The sequence below is a fragment of the Euprymna scolopes genome, chromosome 25 (assembly GCF_053919585.1).
Source record: "Euprymna scolopes isolate OS-2025 chromosome 25, ASM5391958v1, whole genome shotgun sequence".
Classification (NCBI taxonomy): domain Eukaryota; kingdom Metazoa; phylum Mollusca; class Cephalopoda; order Sepiida; family Sepiolidae; genus Euprymna; species Euprymna scolopes.
Window position 1 is genome coordinate 2,626,418 of NC_136506.1, and position 23,233 is coordinate 2,649,650.

The window sequence follows — 23,233 nt, forward strand, 5'->3', positions numbered from 1 at the left end:
GTAGAGCTATTTTAACATTAAGTAAGATAATTAATTATTTATAATTATAATTAAAATTAAAAGTCGGTTTCATAAACTACATTTACCATCCCAATGAATGCATTGGCGATGATACGTACGAATTGTAGAAGGCGAACCATTAAAATATACATCTGCCTTACTAAAAAATTCTAGATTTATTTTGGTGTCCTTAGAAAAAAAAACACCCAATATTATTGCTGATTAGGCGACGTTGTTTCAAAACTATGGGATAAAATTATTGTCCAAGACTCAATGACTATAACAAAAAAGCATCGTTTCCGAAACGATCGTACAATTTATTGATGATGTTTTGTCCCTCGTTATGAAACCGATTTTTAATTTTTAATTTTAATTATAAATTATTAATAATCTTACTTTATATATATATATATATATATATATATATATATATATATATATATATATATATACACACACATATATATATACACACACACACACATATATATATATATATATAGTATTTACACACGAGATCAAGTAGCATGTTATATTTTGATTTTAATCCATGAAACTTATGCAAAACTGATAGCCTCGGGTAAATTTTTTTCTATCCTGGGACGGGTATTTTAGATGTCTATAAATAATCTTAATATGAAATTTGCTGGCACGTTTCAGAAATGTTAATTTTTTATCTTTCGTGATAATCACACTCGGTATTATAACAACCGATCGAAATGAAATCAATCTTTTCGCAAGATAATCCGATTTTTAAGAGGATTAAGATAAAGGCATCTCACAAAATATAAACAGTAAGAACAAATATTCCGTACGGAATATATGAAAATAATAGCTAGATTGTGTCTAATAATTATTTTTGTATATGATATTTCTTTTTAGTTATAAAATCTTCGTATCGTATGACATTGAAATTGGTAATTTTAGATGGCACTCAGAACAATTGAATCTCATATCGTAAATCGTCTTGTATTTATAACTATTTATGTAAACACATTATACCTCAATGAGCGACGCTATTCGTATTACGCGTGACGCAGTTAATCTCAACATTTATTATAAATAATTTTACAAATCCTTATTTAACATGGTTATATTTCTGTTTATAAGTTGGATCCCACGAGAATCTTGTATTATTAAGACACTTATGCATATGGTTAAACATTTTAAAGAAAGGCCAACAAAAATACATACCAACAATTGATCAAAAAGGAATACCGAAAAGAGGTATTGTATTACAAATATTCTCAATGAGAAAATAGACTCAAGTATCAAATCTGTTACCGAGACCGCTGGAAATGTGTACATCACGCTACGACTTCCAGAATATATCTCACTTCAGACGCTATTATCCTACGTGTATAAGTTCCGAACAAGTTCCTAAGTATTGTTGCTACATCTATGTGGCAACTATATGTTCCTATCCTGACAGAGTATAAACTCGGCTTCGAAATCTTGTTGGTTTTACTTCTGCTTATAAGCTTTTTGCACTGAAGATACGTCTTATTTATCGTTGTTTTTATGCTAAGTGCTCAATTGAGCTTCAATTTATAGTATCCCGTTGCAAACCATTCACAACAGACACTTGCCAACCTACAGTTACTATCAACACTTTCTTCCAATCGCTATTTGTGTCTAAAACCAAACATTATAAACAGAGTAGACAGCATGTAGAAATACATTATTGCAACAATTAAATATATAAGTTTGAATCATAATGTATATTTTTCATTGGCGTTTCATAATTTTGACCATGGCTGCATGGTAGCTTCCTTTAACTTTGACAGATTATGGATACCCATTGTAAGGATGCCTGCGTATGAAATTTTTGTGGCAAGAGTTGATAAATTTCCAACAACAACTCCCTGAATCGACATTGCTAAATACTAGTAGCAAGTGGAGATTCAGGACAAATGGAAACAATGTCGAGATAAGTGGAGAGCACATGCAGCATCAAGGATTCCAAATGGTCACTATTCTTGTACTAGCCAAGCCCAACGTTGCTTTACTTCATTTAATGGAATAATCACGTTGAGACACTGGTTCTCGTCAGATCTCGGAATATATATATATATATATATATATATATATATATTTACATGGAGGTCACCACTTATCTAGGCCCGGAGGCCACTCAGGGATAAGGGTTATTGCGGGTACGGAAATCAATGAGATAGTATTGTAGTAATCATTAGTATTGGAGATTCGATAGAGGGTCTTACTTAAGAGGGCGGTTTGTTAGCAATTTGTTTATGTTGGACTTAAAGACATCTAAGTTGTAGTCAGGTAGGAACCAGGCAAACACAAGAGAGTTCCACAGTCGTGCACTTCTGAGAAAGACGCTCTGCTCATGGAGTCTACGTTTGGATTTAGGCACAAATAAAGAGTGGGGAAAATTATTGACAGTAGTTTAAGCCATACGGGGTTTTCTCGTAAAAGATTGGCGCGGGGGGATGAGAGATTGGAGCTCAGACGAGCACTTGCCATGAAAATAACGATAAAACAAATACAAGCTCGCAACGTCTCTCCTGTGGGAGAGAGGCTGCAGGGAAGAGAAAAGGGCATTTCCCACTAAGCTCCGAAGTCTATTTTGTACTCTGTCAAGGCAGGATAGGCTGTTTTTAGCAGCTCCTGCCAATATATATATATATATATATATATATATATATATATATATATATATATATATATATATATATATATATAACCACAAATACCTATAGTTAATGATACATTAGCTGGCAACAATATTTTGTTTCATATTTATTGTGAATAAGTACTTGTTCAGCCATCTTATTAAAGAATGAAATTCCCCACAAATAAAATCATTACTAATCATTACACCGTTGTCTTACTGTTCGCCTGCTACACGTTAATTTTTATCCTTGGTTGCTTTCGAATCTTTCATGGAGCTGACTCTCTTTACAAAGATTAAAATCTTTAAAAATTGTATCGGAAAAATTTGTTGTTGATATTTGCTTAGTAATAGATTTTTAGTCCAGGAATTATCCATAAATCCACGGTTGATGGTAAGCATTTTAAAGGGCTGACACTGCCAGAGTTTGAACTACCGATATCAGTTGCTAATAAAACTCTCATTCCCAACTGTCAATATTATTTTATTTTATTTTTTAATATTTATTGCTAATAACACTATTATTCTCAACTGTTCTCTGCCAATATTATTTTCTTTGTTTATATTTTTTCTAATAACACTTTTACACCCAACTCGCTTCTGTCAATATTATTTTATTTGCTGATATTTGTCTTAATAAATCTTTAACTTCCAACTCTATTCTGTCAATTTTCCTTTTTATTATGTTTTTGAGTGTATATACAAATTCATTAGAAATTTCATTTGTACTTAGGTGATTATGAATGTTGTTTAATTATTAAAAAAATTATTCATTTAATTCTGGGAACACTTTCTCTCTGAAAGCAGTCACTTTAAATTTAGGGAAATTTGAATTTTTAACTTTAATGAAGCTTTAATAGTTTTTATGTAAATTATGTTCACTTGTTGTTTGCATATAAATTCACATCACTTGTATTTTTTAATATAGTGCAATAGTAAATTTTTTAAGAGTCAGTAGACGTGATTTGATATTAGTATGTGTACGTGCGTTTTAATCAATTTATAGAGATATGGAAACCTGATACGGACATGTAGGTGGTTGTGTGGATGTGTATATGCATGTATGCGTAGGCAAGATTATTTAGTTATCTCTTTCCGCTTCCCTTGATGCTGCACTTCTTATGGTACGCTTTCATCTTGTGTGATATATCCGAAAAGTTCCACGGACGAATCTATTCGCTGAATCCAATTTATTTTATTCTGGGAAGCAAGAAATCGTAAGGAGCAACTGTTGTATTCCCTCTCCCCTCACGGAGATTATATCTTCGGATCTTCTCGGTTTAGATCGCGTTTAGAGTTTTACTCCACTTTTTTTTTTTAAACTTTGAATAATAATAACAAAAAAACAGAATCTTCTGTTCTGCGAGTGGCAATCGCTGGGATTTTAATCTTCAAATATTCTGATTTTTACTTATTGCAGTTAGAGGTGATAAAGGTTTGGACATTCGTTATCAAAGCCTGGCCAGAGCGATTGTACAACTTTGAGAAAAGAGAAGATTAACTTCATTTATTTATTCCTTTCGGCTGGTGTATAAATGGGATGAGGGACCTTTGTTTTTATCTTTAACGCCATTAGTGTTTTGGTTGCGTCATTTTTTAAAATTGTTAATATCAACCACTTATTTATTAAATATGCGTGATTTTATGTGTTCTTTATTTACGTAATTCGTTTATTCTCTTTTTATCAGTCATTTTGTGCATCTATTTATGACAACTAGTTATGTCTTATATCCGTCATTCTACACTTTTCATTTTTACTAATCTTTTACATACATGTTATACATGTTATACTGTAAATGTTCGAAGTAATCCCGGGAAAGCTCGGAAATAGTGAATTGAATAATATATTAAGCAGAAAATACATGAACGATGTTAGTTGAATGGGAACAATATAAAATTATGACTGTCTGCGTTTTAGTCATGGGTTCATACTTTGAAAAGCAGGATCCGGCCACTGAAAGTGACCCCAGTAATAGTCCATTGTCAGAATCCACAGGGGCGCCCCCAACAATACATAATGCTATGTTATACTAATGTAACTTGCAAAAGTATAACTTTCTGATAAATATTAATATAAAGAGTATGGCTATCAGAAATGACAAACAGAAAAAAATACCGCCCTTTTACCTGTTGAAATATTTAGATGTAGAAAATGCTTAGTTTTTCTGATCTTCTTAAACTCCCTCCCTGTTTCCTGCTTCCATGTGCTTGCTTGGAGACGTGTAAATGTAAGGGATAATATTCTCGCTGCTGAACTCTAAGCAATCTTCTGCAAATATATTTCAAAATATGTTTAATTGGCGAGACGGCTAATTTAGGGTCAAAATATTTATGTCATTTACTTATTTTTCTCATCATTCTCTCTCAATTCTCAGCTAAGCTACTAAACACAACTCCTATCAACACCATTTTTTCTTATTTTCCGTTTTCCCACCTTCGCAAGTATTTGATCTACACACATGTAGTAAAACGAGATTTTTGTAATGTGGCGAGAAAACATCATGTTCTAATTCTTTTTCTATATTTAAATATTTATTTACTTATGAATACGTCCAATGTTACAAAGTAAATCATCATCTCAGACATTAATTAATAAAACCCTGCCTATATAGTCCCTCTTTATTAGTTAAAATCATTGAAACCATTTAAACTCCAAAATAAAGAAAAAAATAAACATAATTGACTGTTGAAGGTTTCAATTGTCTATTTTATTGATATACTTAAAAATAAGTAATGTTGCGAGGAGACTGTATTTTTATACTTTATTTTAATTTAAATGTGAATTGACATTTGTTCCGCTATAATATATCTATATCTCTCTCTATATATATATATATCTATATCTATATATATATATATACATACATATATATATATATATAACATATTTTATTAATTGTTTGCTCATATTATAAGCTCTATTTCCTATTTGGTTTTATCGAGCTTTTATATCTGGCTGATATAATTTTATAAATATAAATTCTTTAATATTTATAATTTACTTTAATTTTACCATCTTGGATCATTTTGGTGAATTCAATTGTAATTTTCATTATATATATATATATATATATATATATATATATATATATATATATATATATATATAAGATATTCAAATAAAAAACAAAATAAACCAATGTCTTGTGTGTTGAATTTTTATCTTATAGCCTTAAAAAAGAATTTGATAAAAAATCGTTTTAAATTTTACATTCGTCGTTATTTGTTTCATTTCATTTATGATGTGTTTAAAAAAATTTAAACTGCCGTGGAATTTCCACGAGATCTAGTACTGTATAATTTCATGAATAGATATGTATTATGTTTTCCATTTAACATTCGCTCACCGATTTTTCATTGTTCACAGTATTATTATGCCAAACCGCCCACCATTTTTCTAAAGCTGTACTAACATTAGATTTAATTATTGCATGGACAAGATTAAACACGTTAGCAGCATGGAATACTCAAATATATTCGTTCGTATTGCTTACCTACTTTATACGGATATTGTCCGTTGAATGAGACGCCCAGAGCGGAAATCACGTATCTTGAAATAATACCAGGATTGTTTGGTTACGACCTATACTGTTTTTAAGGAGCTTTGTCGGTTGGTGCCCGATTAAGGATGCTTTAGATTCCGATATCATTGTCATCGTCAAATGCATCGATTGCATACATGCAGCTGACATATTGCTTCGAAGTTTCTGCATGAGAGAAATTGTCTGTAACACATCTATTTTAGATACAAGTTACATCAGAACCCGCGCAGATTTAATATATAAATACCATTTGTTTAGACTTGTAAATAGCTCTCTGTAAGGTTTTCTGGTGTGATTTATTTTAAAATTGTATTTCTGTTATTGTGTCACGGTATAGCATTCAGGTTACAAGACACGCATATAATTGACATATCTTAAGAATGTCGGTTATGTCTCTTTCTTTCAGGTTTCAGTTTGCTATAGACATTAAAATCGCCGTCTTCTATTGTTTCAAATACCCCCAAGCGCTCCTATAGAAAGTTCTACCGGTATTCTTAGAGTCAGTTTAAAAATAAAGACGATAAAGAAAACAAACGATACTTATATAAGTACATAAAATCATTTATATATATATATATATATATATATATATATATATACCTATGTCTGTATAGATATACATATATGTGTGTATGTGCATATACCAGGTTGACAAAGAAATTCTTGCAGTTTTTAATTTTAAAATTCAGATCAGCATAATTCGGCTAAAAAAAACATTAATAATCGAAATAAGCGCAATCAGAAGATACACACTTTTTCCCAACGCAAAACAAGCGTATTTATGACAACAAGGTAGACATCTTGCGCCCTGGTAAAAATAAGTCGCCGAATGCGATTTTGATATCGCTTGTGTTTTTAAAACATTTCTAGTGCAGAAACTTGTCGAGATGCATTAGTAGTCGGTAGGTGAGAAGCATGGTGAGTATTAACGATGAGGCAGAGTATCGTAGGCTAAATCGTCTAATCTCCTCAACGTCGATTCGGAAACGTGAGTCGGGTAATGTCATGGAGAAGATGGAGAAGATTAGCCTTTTTTCTGTTGACAATTCCTTGATTTTGTTGTCGAAGTTTCTGCTGAATTTCATTCATTTGTTCACAGCATTTCTCTGTCGTAATGGTTTCACCTGAATTAAAAAAAAATGTAATGAAAAATGGTCGCAGGCCACCAAATAGTAAGCATGGTCTTTGTTAGTTGCAATTTTGTCTTCGGAAAATGTCGCGACAAGTTTTTTGTATTTACGATCTTTCTCGAGTGGTTGGAAATCGTCGTATACTTTACGTCTAATTCAGAAACAAGTTGTGCATGCATTGCTTTTGACTAAAGCTCTTAATCGATCGTTTTCAACATGCGATGACTGATCACTACTCTCATAATATTCACAAGATTTCTTGAACAACAATTCTACTGTACGTTCGATATCGGTTTCTGGCTCAAATGCTTTGTTAATATCGCAAGGTTTCAGCAGCTTTTTCGCTTGATTGAAATGAAACATAACATGGTACGAATTTTCATTTTTACATTTTGTATTCAACGATTGCAAGTTAAACGATCAGAAGAAAGCGCCATTTTAAATTGACATATAAAGTAAAAGGATTATAAGGAAAACTGATGGGAAAATACATTATCTAAAACCAAAACTTAAAATTCAGCATGAACATACATTTACACCTAATATATACATATATACATATGTTTACTAATTAAAGTACACTAAGAAAACGTAATGTTATTTCAGTATAATTTGGCGTTGTTTCCAGTCCCCTAGTACTTCTACTTGCCACTGGACACACACACACACATACACACATACACACACACACACACACACACACACATATATATATATATATATATATATATATATATATATATACAGGCATAGACCAATTCATACCATTTCAAAAAAAAATCCAACAAAAACCTAACAGCCAGCCATGGTTCTCCCCTGAATGTGTTGCTGCCATCGCACACAGAAATCACTTTTTCCGTAGTTACCAACGTAATAGGTGCACTGAAACTAAAGTTGATTTCAGAGCCGCCAGCAACCACTGTAAAAGAGTAATAAAAAATGCAAGTAACTATATGCTCAATCCGTTAAATCCAAAGTAGCTGAGCAGCGGCATGGTTCCCACCAGTTCTGGCAAATAACAAATAGGATCCTGAACAGAAACGTGCGTTCTATCCCAACCATTATCACTGGACCAGAGGTCATCTCGACAGCATCCGACAAGGCCAAACTATTTTCCAAAAACTTTGCGGCAAATTATACCCTGTGTTACGAAGGCCATCAACTCCCCATATTCCCTCTTATAACAGACAACACTCTATGCAACATGCACATATCTGTGCGTGAGATCGCCAAGCTAATCAAGAACCTTGACTCCAGTAAAGCAACTGGTCACGACGGTATTCCAATCATAGTGTTAAAAAAATTACAACCAGAACTTGCCCCCATACTTTCCAAACTGTTTAAGCGTTGCCTTAAAGAGAAGTGCGTCCCAACACTCTGGAAAACCTCATCAGTATGCCCTGTATTTAAGAATTCAGGTGATTAGTCATCCCTCTCTCAGTACAGACCAATAAGTTTCCTGTGTGTCATGAGTAAGTTGCTGGAATCTACAATAAATAGAGAAGTAGTCAACCACCTCAGCAGAAATAACCTTCTTAGCGACACGCAATATGGTGTCCGATCTTCTAGATCTAACGGTTATATCTCATACGATTGGCGAATCTCTTGACAAACGCTCCATTTCTAGGGCAATTGTTCTCGACATATCAAAGGTCTTCGATAAGGTTTGGCATAAAGGCCTACTACACAAGATTTCCAGCTAAGGTATAACTGGAAATGTTTTCTCGATCATTAAGTCATTTCTCTCAGATAGGCTCATAAGAGTAGTGGTTGATGGGCAGAAATCAGAGGCCCACAGTATTAATGCTGGAGTCCCTCATGGCTCCATACTGGGCCCAACTCTCTTCCTGATCTACATCAATGATCTCCCAAAACACATACTAAAATCTTTCGTTGACATCTATGCTGATGACACGACTATCTATGGTAACACATCAAAGACCGTAAATGATCATGTTCTCTCTGATTCTCTCTCCTCTGATCTTGAGCGCGTGGTACAGTGGGGAAAGAGGTGGTTGGATACCTTTAATGCATCTAAAACCAAGCTCCTATCTTTACATCATAAACGCTCTGATCCATATCTGGCATCAATTAAAATGGATGGCTCTTGAATAAATCTTACATTCTCACTGGCTATCCCACCTATATAGGGCTTTTCAAGGTATTTTAAGGGTCCAAAATGGGTCAAATTTACCCAAAAATTAGCCAAAAATGAACGAAAATCACGGATAATCTCCAAAATGCAGGTATTATATCTCATCGGGCTCCTATAAACACTCCTGTATGGCTTTTTACAGTTGGAAGACTGAAATAACCACCCTGTTATCTTATCCATTTGTATTTAGGGTATTTAGAGATCTTTGGGGGATGTAAAAAGGGTCAAAACAATCCAAAAATGACAAAATTACGCTTTACGGTACATAACATATGAATCATTAGTTCATTCATCAATGATACTTTTTAGAAACATCGTAACTTTACTACATCAACTTCTCAGAAAGTAATTAATTGTAAATTGAACATTGAATGTCAATAAAATGTTGTCCAAGAAGAGTCTGAATTCATATTGTTCTCATAGTTACCCAAAAGTTGATGAAAATGGCCCTCGATTCGCTATTTCTCGATTTGTAACCAATATATTGAATAACTTGATAAAAGGTATGAGTAATTAGCAAAGAGATTATTTTGTTATTTCAAGACACAGCTTCACTTCACATTACTTTAAAATCATTCAACAGTAAAATATCAATATAATGCATTAAAGAGCTCGTCAATCACATCATTATTCTCTAGCACAAATACTTGTTTTCCTCTTGGCAAGTTCCATGCACCAATGACATTGCACGACAAAAATTGAATTTTCAATATCTTCTGCTCTTCAATTCGGGAAGGATACTGCCATGTTTCCTTTCTATTGTCGTTGGGAAGTGGTTCCAAATATTCTACAATGTATTCATACCCGATCTGTTTAATGAGTAGTTCAAATTGTTTGAGGTATCATGCTCTGGCAATTGGTCACTTATATCCTCCACTTCAAATTGATCATCGTCCAAATCCAAACGATTGTGCAGTTCTTGCTCTGCCAGAAACCGTTCATGTTCCATATCGACGTGGAAAGTGTCAATGAGCCATTTGCGAGAGAGAGACTTTTGATCGACAAAGAATCTTCGTTCATGTACATCAAATTCATCAGGATTCACATCTTTTAAAAGTATATTGGGAAGGACATGGTGCTCTCGTTTCCATTTAATCATATTCACACGTCTGGAACCCTTTGCTTTGTAGACATCTTTGTCGTAAATTTTTAGCGATCAATCAAGTTCATGTTTTATCCCAGGTATTGTAACATAACGAACATCACTTCCAAAGGCTTTCTGCCACAATTGTAGTAATTGCAAGGAGAACTGGTAAATATGATTTTTCTGTGCCGTGGTACCATATTTGGCAGCATGATTTTGCACAGCTTGAACACATTCAGCCTCAGTTGGAAGAGAATCAAGCAGAAGATAAGTTCAATCGTCGTAATTATAATCTTCGTCAATCTGCCCTGCTATACCAGCCATGTTCATTGCATTTTACTAACTGAAAAAGAAAGCAAAGTTCAATCAAATTCACAATTAATGCAATGCAATGTTATCGTGTCTATTTAAAGATGGCATTGCACTGTAACAGAAAGAAAACCTTTCCTTATTTGGTAATTTTCCATCTATAACTCAAATTAAGCCTCCTTTTTGACAACCTATGTTGATTCTTAGGGACTTTTTGACTCTCTTTGGCTAAATCGGCCATACTTAGCACCTTTTAAAGCTCCTTATACCCCTCATTAACAGTGCAAAAGTTAGGAGAGTGCCTGCTTCAAGCATTTCCCAACAGTTTCTGCCATGTAGAGGTGTCTTTGGGCCCATGGGAGGTGCATTTTGGAAAATCCGTGATTTCCGATCATTTTTGGCTAATTTTGGGGTAATTTTGACCCATTTTGGACTCTGAGATACCCTAAAAACCCTATACTTGTGGGATAGCCAATGGGAATGTTAGATTAAATGATACAAATGCATTTATAGTCAAAAAATCCACCCTGTGGCTTTCAATAAGTGATTAAGTGTGTTCGGGGGCGAAATTTGGGCCATTTTCACGCGTCAACGCGGTCAAATCACGTTTGGGGCCAGCGACCCTCCAATTTTGACCCGTTTTGAACAACATCACGTGTTCCCATCTATTTACATATAAATGAAGATAATAAGCCACTTTTGGCATTTATTTGAAAAATTTTGTTTCTATAGCCTACCCCTACTAAAAACAGCCTATCCTGCATTGGCAGAGTACAAAATAGACTTCGTGGCTTAGTGGGGGATGCCCTTGTCTCTACCCTGCAACCTCTTTCCCACAGAAGAGACGTAGCGAGCCTGTCATTGTTCTATCGTTATTTCCATGGCAGGTGCTCGTCTGAGCTCCATTTTCTGGTCCCTCCTCGCCAATCTTTTTCAAAAAACACCCGATTAGCTGAAACCACCGTCAATAATTTTCCCCACTCCCTATCTGTGCCTAAATCAAAACGTAGATACCATGAACAAAGCTTCTTTCTTAAAACTGCACGCCTGTAGAACTCTGTTCCGCTTGCCTGCTTCCCTCCCGACTTCAACCTGGATGTCTTCAAGTCCAACACAAACAAATTCCTGATGAATCGCCCCCCCCCCCTAAGTAATGACACCTTACCAATTCTCCAATACTATTGCTACACTATCCCTTTGATTACTGTACACACAATGACCCTTATCCCGGAGCGGCCATTGGGCCTTTATAACTGGTGAACTCCATGTAATATATATATATATATATATATATATATATATATATATATATATATATATATATATATATATATAATAAAAATTACAATTAAATTTACCAAACTTTGTCTCGGCAGCCGTATTAAATGCATACCTTATTTTCTTTTAATCATATTATGTGAATTTTTCTCCCTTTTCCTTGTACATATTTGTGAATTATTCCACGGATTTCCGCCTTTCGGATCATTTTGGACCATCTTCCAATTACGCGATTTCCTTGGATCTTACTTGTGCGAATGACGTTTAATTATCTTTCTTGGATTTACATTTTTGGATTTTACCGTCATTGGATACTGTACCTTTCATCAGACTATCCATTCACGTGAAATCACCTTTTTCTTCACCGCATTCCCTCTCTTTCACTTTTTTGTTATCAAGTAAGATATTTGACTTACTTTTAGTTTCATCAAATACTTTTGTGTGAAAAAAAAAAAAACGACCCCGCATTTTGTTAATTCCTACCCTCTGATGGGAAGGAAAGTATTTCTTTGAAACTCCGCGGATTAAGGACTATCCACTTATGAAGTGTTTCCTTTTCAGATTAAATATGTTGTTAACACTTTTTTAAAGTGTTTTTTAACTATTTGCTCTTATATATATATATATATATATATATATATATATATATATATATATACCATTTTATATTTCATTTCAATCAAGCGGAAAGCCACTGAAAGCTTGCGATATTACGAAGCATTTGAGCCAGGCCAGGAACCACTATCAAACGTTCAACAAATCTTATATGCGTTTGTATGTTAGTCAACAACTGTCGAAATACGCAACAAACTCTGACAAAATTGGAATAGGGTAAAAGGCAGAGTCTCAGATGATAAATACCCCAAAATTGTCCAAACACATTAATTCATTGACCGTCAATTGCGCCGCTTTTTACAGGGACATGTTATCATCTCATTATTTGCAAAGTCACCATACGCCTTGCAATGACTAATCTTATTTCGAACGCCGGCGACGCAGTTTGTTGTGATAGGGTGCGGCAACTAAACTGTTCGCTTTTTTTCAGTTCCTTTCCCAATAAGAGTTACATGTTCCAGCCCCCTTGCTTACTAAATATTTTGCGCTCACACAGGTACACACTCATATTTTCATTTGTTTACGACGTTTGAAACATGTTTTATGCTCTGCGTTGTTCAATACGCTTACGATAAAACCTCCTCACACTCGAGCAACGCAGGTGATCCACGCTATTATATGCCTAAAAAGTGTATTCCAATAAAGTTTACAGGGTTAATCAAAACACTAAACTAAAAAATTACATAGATAGTAGGTCTTTGATTGCCATAAAATAATCTCAACCAATAAGATTACATCCCGGAAAATCGTTTTTTAAATTCGTCCCCAATTTCCTTGAATATGCCCATCGTTCGACCAAACCACTGACTTAACTTACCTCTCCCTCATTGCCCGAATACTGTTTGTCCAGTGATAAGTTGTCATAACAACAAGTCATCGCCCTCTCCTATTCCTCGTATATAAATATATATATATATATATATATATATATATAATTATGCATATAAATATATATTTTTATACATATATCTATGTCTGTCTGTTTGTCTTTCTGTATGTATGTCTGTGTACATTTTCCTTCGCAATAACTCTGTTAATTTTCAGTCTACAGACTCGAAATTTGATATACGGGGTACTGAGAATTTGGCAAAATCTATGTGATTGGTTTTCGACCAGAAATTTGGCTGTTAAGTAGTCAAAGTTCAACGATTTGACCTTTGCGAACTCTACCAAACTCCTCCGATAATTTTGGGTCTACACATCTGAAACTTTAAATATAGGTACCTTGGACAGGGATCTAACTTAATAATTCTATATGAGCCCAAAACAATAAATTTTAAGGGGGTCATAATGGGGTCAAATTTTAAAAAATTGACTCCTTTTTTTTGCTCAGCATACACCTCCAAACACCCGGGCAACGCCGGGCACCAATGCTAGTATATATATATATATATATATATATATATATATATATATATATATATATATATATATATATATAAAATCATTCTAATTAAAAAAAAACAATGACAGAGACACCTGTTCAAAATAAATGAGTTTTTAATATTTCAAATATGCTTAAGTTCTTTTACGATTAGGTCAATCGCTCAGACGTTCCTTCATGTTTTAAGTTTAAATTGTCTTTATTATAATTTGACTAGCATCGGTAATCGGCGTTGCCCGGGTCGACGTAAAGTTCCATTTTTGAACATGTACTGTACTAAGGATAATAATCATTTTCATTGTGGGTACTGTCTCACACACATTCACAACAATTTACCCCACACACACATTCACAACAATGTACCCCACACACACATTCACAACAATGTACCCCACACACACATTCACAACAATTTAAAAAAACCAAAAAAAAACAGATAAAAACATGTAAATGTAATCGCCCAATAAAAGAAGTAAGTGATACCGTCTTCACCAGGTGAGGTTATTACAATAGCAAAACTAATTTATTTATGGCAGTCCGTAATGGCTACACTTAGAAATATGCGAAGGGAATGCGTTATTATATCGGAGCCCACTTATATATTTCCTCCACCCTATCTTCTCCCTTCTTGCCGTCGATGGCCGCTAACAGTCGAATAAAGTAAAAGTTTTTTAAGGAAATATTCTTTTCTTGGGGAAGTTCTTCCACCGGCTATGAACAGTCGTAAAAATGTAATAAAATGTAGATAATAAGTTTTCTTGAGAAAAACATTTCCTGTACTTTCATCTAACAATTTACGCTTTTCGTCAATATATTTTTACGTATTTTCTTTCAGAAATATATATATATATATATATATATATATATTGTGTACAGAAAATTGTTAGTTGAGGCAGATCATTGGTACCATCGGTTTCAAGCCCGATAATAAGGCCCGTTTAAGGTATCCTTATCAAGCTCTCTTCAACTAATATTAGCTGGAGAGAGCTTGATAAGGATACCTTAAACGGGCCTTATTATCGGGATTGAAACCGACGGTACCAATGATCTGCCTCAACTAACAACTTTCTGTACACAAAATATAAATACGCTCTTACAATTTGGATTTTCCTTTTAATTGAGCCCTCTGCTGGAATTCTTTTTCCAAAAAAAACTAATCATATATATATATATATATATATATATATATATATATATATATATATATATATATATATGCAATTTCGGTGCACTCCCCAATAAAACCTGACTGGAAGTCCTATAAAAATAAAACAAGAAAAACTTACATCTAAGAATTTACGACGAAAAAAGGAAAACTTTCCTTTTTTCGTGAAGAAAAAAAAAATGTTGATAAATATTTCACAAATAAAAAATAAAACATAACAAAAACATATGTAAAATAAAACAAATAACAATATAATAAGTCCTGTAATGGTTGGTTTTTGTTAGTTTTGATTATTAACATTTGTATTTTTTCAGGCTTTTTGTTTTAAAGCGTCTGTAACAACGCTCGGATTTAACCGATGATTGCCGGTCTCGTACGATCTATGCCTGACTGGAAATCGCGAGAATAAACAACAACTTGTCGTTCAATATATTTCCCAAAAATTAATATAAATAAGCCATAAAGTTTATTTTTATGTAAGTAAATGTATGTTGGAAAGTTCAAATAAAGTTTATAATGTAATTGAAGAAAAAACAGCTCGTTTTCTTTATTATTTTAAAAATTAAACTGACATTAATTTCAAAATCTCGATACCGGCGTTTATCTAACTTTATTATAAAAGTTAGGTAAACGTTCATAAACATATTAATGGGGACAAACATTTCATAAATCTAATAAAAAAGTATTTTAAGTACAAATGCAGACTATATAAATACAACCTATGAAAAACGGTTCATTCTATACGGTTTTGATCATGCGTAGCTATAAATATGCCGGGTGTCACTTCCGAGAAATGGTTTTGTAAACTAAGGAAGACGAATCTTCAAGATTAACGAATTTATTATTGCTTGAAATTTTACGGTAATCGTTTGATGAAAAAAGTCAGTTAAAAAAAAATTAAAAATTGTTATAAAATATTAAATAAAAGAGAAGTTCAAAATATACAATACTATTTTTAGTATCCGTGTTGCCATATCAACATGGCGGTTCATTTGGCGTAAGATTTGGATGGTAATGGTGAGTTTCGTATGTGCAATGTCTTTTGGGTGTAGTTTAGCATAATTTTATTTTTGTAAATGGTCACTTATAAAAAAAAATTACACCCCATAGATTAACTATAAATTATTGTTTTTCATTTGATACCAAAATTAATACCATTAGAATAATCGTTTATGAGGAGTTTTGATTATTAGATTAGCCAATCAAAACTGTTCATATTGTCCACACACATTTTGGTTTTATATATATATATATATATATATATATATATATATATATATATATATATATATATATTTGAAAATAAATAACATTGGTATTATATACGCGTATGTAATAAATGCATTTTAAAAGATCCTTTGTATATCTCGGATATATATCTCTGTAAATTAAACTCTTGTAAATTCATTTACGCATTTGTATACGCAGTACGTCTGCATGTATATTTGTCTGTCAAGTTTAAATTGTAAATATATTTTCATGAATAAATACAGTGAATATATGGAATCATTTTAAGAATATTTGTTACGTATATTTTCTTTTTTAATTTAACAAAATACACAGGAAATAAAGTACGACAAACCTAAGAATTTTAATAAAATATTTTAATAAGAAAAAAAAAAAGGCGCATGTGAAGTGATGGATCGTCTGTTTTCTGTCGCCTTCTCGTGAATACATCGAGTGTTTACCATTTGTTCACGGAAAACTCATTATTTCCAGGCGGTTGAGACGCTTGCAGCGATTCTACACTTAAGAGGCAATCAGCCCCGGCTAAAAATACGGAATATTAAATCTCGTCGTATGAATGGGCATCGACAAAAAAAAAAAAAGAATCATAATCGTTTTATCACGCGCCGTTCTGCACGAAATGAACAAGAGTAGGTACATAACTAACCAAAAGGTAAGAATCAGTGTTATTCTATCGCTAAGAGGCATGAATCGGGAGAAATAAAATCATAATAGGAAGAACGACTAGAAAAAAAACAAGGCGGCAGTTTCTTCTTTAAGCCTGGCTGATATCGTTTTTTGCAAAGTAAAAACTTATGCACAGCTTACATTAGACTAACATCGGGAAATCTGGAATGGTTTTTGAATAGAAAATAATGCACAGGATACAATGTAATGTTTTTTTAAGTAAAATATAATTTAGGTAGTGTTTCTTTATCCTTTTTGGACCTATTTTATTTACATGGACCCGCAAAGTACGAAATAATCTGTCAGTTAAGAATAAAGACAAATAAATAAATAACAGTTATGTACATAACAACAGCATCACCACCACCACTCCCACCACCACCGCCAATAATAATAATAATAATAATAATAATAATAATAATAATAATAATAATAATAATAATAATTTCGTTTATCAACGTCCCTTTGGAAAGGGATGGGATTCATTTCCAGAGGATTTCCCTCAATCCCGCCTTCAAACCAGGGGCTTCAAAGATCAAATGTTTTCCTAAGGATGTTAGTGTTACCTACAATAGCAAAGGTGTGAAGGCCGCCTAAAACATCGGAGATTTGTAGTTTTTTTCAATTGTCCTTCCAGATGCCTTGATACTACTCCTAGTGTACCAACTACGACCGGGATTATTTGTGTTTTAACTCTGTGTACACGCCTTATCTCCAAGACCAATAAACCATAATTGCTCCCCTTCTCGTTCTCCTTCTCTCTCACATTATCTCCCAAGAAGAAGAAGGATAAGAAGAAGAAGAAGTAAATGAAAAATCCTTGACTACGAAGATTAACTCACATTGTACACCTACAGGCCGGTCATTGGTGCGTGACCGACCCACGTCTTAAATTCAATGTCCTGGAAACGGTCGCGTATGAAGGTTTGTCGATTAGCCGTTTTTCTGTCTAGGTGAAGAGAAAAAGCCTACCTAAGATGTTGGATGTAGCTGACTCGTCCTATTCCTAGAATGACGTCTTGATGCTTGAGGGTTTGGCATTGTTGGAATCTTCTTCTCTAAGTCTGCTTCATTTATTAATGTAGACATTTAAGGCAAAAAAAAAAAACCAAAAAAAAAAACACGCATAATGCAAACAACACGATGGTAATATATGAGAAATATAATTAACTATTTATTTTTTTAAGAAAATGTAACAATACTTTTACAAAAACAATTTACAAGTGATAACGTTCACAATCAAAAATAACTAACCTTAAATAGTACTGAGGGAGGAGGTGCCCCTATGCTCTCATTTATGGAGAGACAAAAATATACCCCTGCTGTCCAGACGATAAAAGAGATCGAGAAAAGGAAGTGAATTGTGGGATTGCATGCTAGTTGCTTATTTCTTTGTATTCCTCCGCTCATGGCCAAATCACCCCCCCCCCTTGCCCATGCTGAGTGGGTGATAATAACCATCACAACCGGTGCACTAAGATATAGTGCCACAACATTAGGTACACGAACTAACCGCACATATGGAAACTGCTACAAATGTAAAAACACAAAGAACTTCGCATAAAAACTTAAAAAAATGTATAATCGTATGTTAACACCCGTGCACCTGTACCTTCATCTCCCCACATTTTTTTTGTATTTTCATTTGAGTTTAAGTGCGTGTACGTGCCACTATCCTTTATTTAGTGGCTCTTCACTATCTGAACACCAAGCTATCTTTGAGTTCTATTTGAGTTTGATCGCCTAAATATTCTTATGCGTGTGTGTTTGTGTCATACGTGTATTTCATCATACCTTATCATTTGGTTTTGTGGTCTACCTGGAATTCATCTGTTATTAGATGGAAGCTGGAAACATGTTTGAAAGAATGCATTTTACTCCAAAACGATAGTTGGTTTTGTATACAGTTTTTATTCACTTTCCAGGTGTCGACCGCAGAAGAAGGAAAAGTAAGTGTCTTTGCTTGTGGTTAATTCTAGTGTCTTTTAGGAAATACGTTATCTCCCTGCCAAGGAACGGGAGGACTTGTTAAACCGTCTGCTCTCTTTGACGTCCAAGTTCAACTCTACTACAGCCAAACAGATCACGTAGTAAAAATCTTGTCTTTCTGGTCAGTAATCTTTAGAACTTCCGGTACAACTTATCCATTTTGTGTCTCAATAATGTTTTGGCAACTTTTATCAAAACATAGCCCCACCTCTTATCTATTGTTTACCTTGCCCGTTAGATAGATACATAGAGCGAGACAGATAGATCGACAAACACACTACGGATAATTTCTCTTGTTCCACAACGACATAACATTCCTTCCCTTTTTTATCAAAATGCATGGCGAAGAGTATTTGCTACATCGTCTACTACTTTCATCAAACTAAGAAGGAAATACATATATACACACCCCACTAGCAATGAAAGCTGTCATCTCATAATGCAATAAATTATTATTTATTGGGTTGTGATATGACAGAGAAATAAAATAAAATGGCATCATCAATTAATGACATGTTTCGCTAATCCTTGTGCTCTCTGTGACCTCATGGCATCTAAATAAACCAATTTTCATTTCAGGAGAATCCTTTACACGTAGTTGATAAATCCCCGACAATCTACCAAAGAACAAAACTCGAGCTCCATCTGCCTCATAAGCACTGACAATCATCGTCCCTGGCTTTAAAGGCCAGCTTTTCTGTCCACACGTGGAACAAAAAAAATAACATCTCATGTCATACCCCCTTTATATCATTAACATTCAATTATACTATTAACATTTAGGGAAACACAGAAAACCTGTTCTACTCTATCTGATGGTCAGCACTCTATCTTCCAAAGTACCTGCTAACTTCATAATTCTATTTACGGATACATAGTCTTAGATACTAAATTTGGTATCTTTAATTATGTATAGGGCAACATTTTACTTCTAAAGTTGTTACGTGTCGGCGACATATGTATTTCATTCTTTATTCCCATCTCCTCTGAGTGATTCGCAACATAATGACCACGTTTGACATTCGATCCGTTCGACCCTTACGCCGTTTAAAGGAAGCATTCCATTGTGTTTTCTAATGTTAATCATTCACGAACAGAAAACCAGCTTCTGTCGACAGAATATCAGATTCTCTGCTATGTTAGATAACTTTTTCCAAAGTTGGTAATCGGGACCGGCACTTTCACGCCCATAGCTTCGTGGAAAACCCGGATTTCCACCAATTAAGCACCCACATTTGTTGTACGTTTATTCTCCTCGACATTAACAGAAATAACAACTAGAATAATAAATTCGAATCACTCCTATAAAATAATAAAATAAATAACGCACACGTAATTCTCCTCCCTAAGATTCTAATATTATAAATATGGTGACCGTACGTTACGAAGAATTCTATTCAAGCCTCAATTTGTTTCTTTTAATTTCCCGATGTAGATTATCTTACTCAGTATTTACCATTTTTTATTTTTTTAAATTGGCTTTATCCTCTTAACAATTAGAGAAAATGATACAACAAATACAGTTACATGCAAAAAATGATTCCCTTTATTAAATCAAGACACTTTTCTTCACAAAGCCTCGTTTTACCAAGAACAAAACTTAAACACACTGTGCTCTGGGAAGACGCAACATCCAACGTGTCGAAGATTGTTTTAGTAGTCTCTACTCCTTCCTGAAGCAACTCTTCTTGTTCCTCAGTGAAACGTTTAAGTGTCTGGTTCACATGCGTAAATCTGTGTGAATTTTGATCCCTGGATATTATAGACTACATTTTCGATCTTTTATGTTACATCTCTTAATTTCCAACATTTTATTTAAAACATATTTGAAATACCCTTTCTCTTCAAATATAACTTTCGCTGTTTGTTTACCTGCTGGGGTTTGCCGTAATCCTGTATATTGAAGAAACTGCTATAGAACTGTTTTTCCGTTGGTGATCCATAAGCCTTCCTTAACGCTTAAGGGTGTCTACAAAGGGATCTGCTTGGCTGTGTATTCTCGGATGATATTGTGGGGTTGTAAATTTTTTATGTAATATGTCTCAAAAAACGCTTGGAACTCCAAGGACATGGAATTGTGTCACTAACCAGGCAATCGACAAAACGACGAAAATGAGTAACAAACTCATGTAAGAAGTTAATGGTTACCGTTGTGTTGTGTTTCCTACATCATAGCATCTCTGGTTATTTGAAAGAAACTATCCACTACGATCAAGTAATTGAATTTATACAGTAGTCTCGTAAAGTTTCTATGTATCCTAGACCACGGTTGTTTGGAGTTTGACCATTGTTTGTGGATAATCATTGGTGCCTTTGCAGCTAGAGGTACAAGGGACAATACTATTAGAGTAGAAGACTTTCTGGTATCTTGCTACGAGAACAGTAGAGGGGGAGATTTTTCCTGCGTGTAGTGTCCGTTGAGAATACCTACATCGAGAGGGCAAGGCTGCAATATGTTCATCAATTAAAGTACTGGTTAAACATGCTTTGAAGCCTAGCGAAACTTATAATAGTTAAAACTTTTTTAACGCTAAGTGTAACAGAGCGTCTATGAACGTGTATGAAAAAATCAGCAGCAACCGAAGCATAAATGGCCACCAAAGGTTGTGCCAGAAGCAAAAGCAGCTGTTTGAACGCGTAAGAAAATTAGAAAATGTGCTCAGGCTTTCGTCGTGAGAAAAAAAAAAGAAAGAAAAATGGACCACGTGGCCAAGAGCGGAAAGAAAAACAACGAGTGATAGGGACGTGTGGCCTCGTGGTGGCAACGATAGACTTTTAAGTTTTGTTGATCTATTATCATGACATGAACAGTGAAAAAAGAGAAGCAATTGTTCTTTGAGAAGTAATGGAAATAAAAACTATTTGCGAAAACAGGAAAAAACGAGTTCGGTTTATTAATTTTTATTTGTTTCTTTGTTTTCCGACGATAGAAGACGGCGTGTGAATCCGAGAGAGTTAAAAACTGTAACAGACACATTTAGAGCGTAACGGCCACGTCGCATATGAAGAAGAATCTAGCAATATATGCATCTCCAACTAGGTTATATGTAGCAACAATAATGGGCGAGTGGTGAATTTGTAAACATATGATATTCTCACGTGTGAGTAGTTTTCTAGCACGGGAGAGAGCCTCCTTCTTTTCAACAACCTCGCCCATGTCACCAGTGTATTTTTCCAGCACGCGTTGCCTGCGAACTTAATGCCGATTGGTTTGAACAATAGACTCACAAATAGGACGTTATTACTCAAAGCAATCGATCACCGAGAAGGTATTTTTTACGTGGAAGCCACCACTTATTAAAGCCCAAATCATCTCGACGATAAGGATCGATGAGTCGAATGTAGTCTCCGAGACGACTTCGTATTAATTGTTGTGGAAATGGAGTAGAAATGGATTACGTAGGAGGCGGGTCAGCAAGAACTTGTTTACGCTGGACCTGAAGACGACAATATCGTAGTAAGTTAGAAAGCAGGCAGGTAGAGCGAAACTTAGTTCCACAGGCGAGTAGTTCTATGACAGAAGCTTTGTTGATAGAAATTGTGTTAAGATTAAGGCACAAATAGAGTGGTGGAAAGTGTTTATCGTTGTTGTAGCGTGATGAGGATGTTTAGTGTAAGTTTGGCAAGGGGAGACCATAGATTCAAGCTCAGACGAGCACTTGACATTGACATAACGACATAACATTGACAAGTTCGCAACGTCTTTCATGTAGGAATGAGGTTGTAATGGAGGAAAATACTTCCTAGGTTTCGAAGCCGGTTTTGAATTTTCGCAAGGTAAGATAGAGTACTCAGAGAAGCTCCAGCCCAGATATGGCAGCAACCCTCCCTTTAAGGACATTTTATGCTCTCAGGTAGGTAGAGAATTGCGTTATAATTTTCATATAACAGGGGACGTTAAAAAGACGCAATCATTTTTCCGGCGATTTTCGAAATATATGTAGGTCTACTATTTCAGGTCAGGAGTAAAAATCAGACTCTGATTTTTTACAAAACAAGCAGCCTCATTTAGACGAGAGTCATGCATATTAAT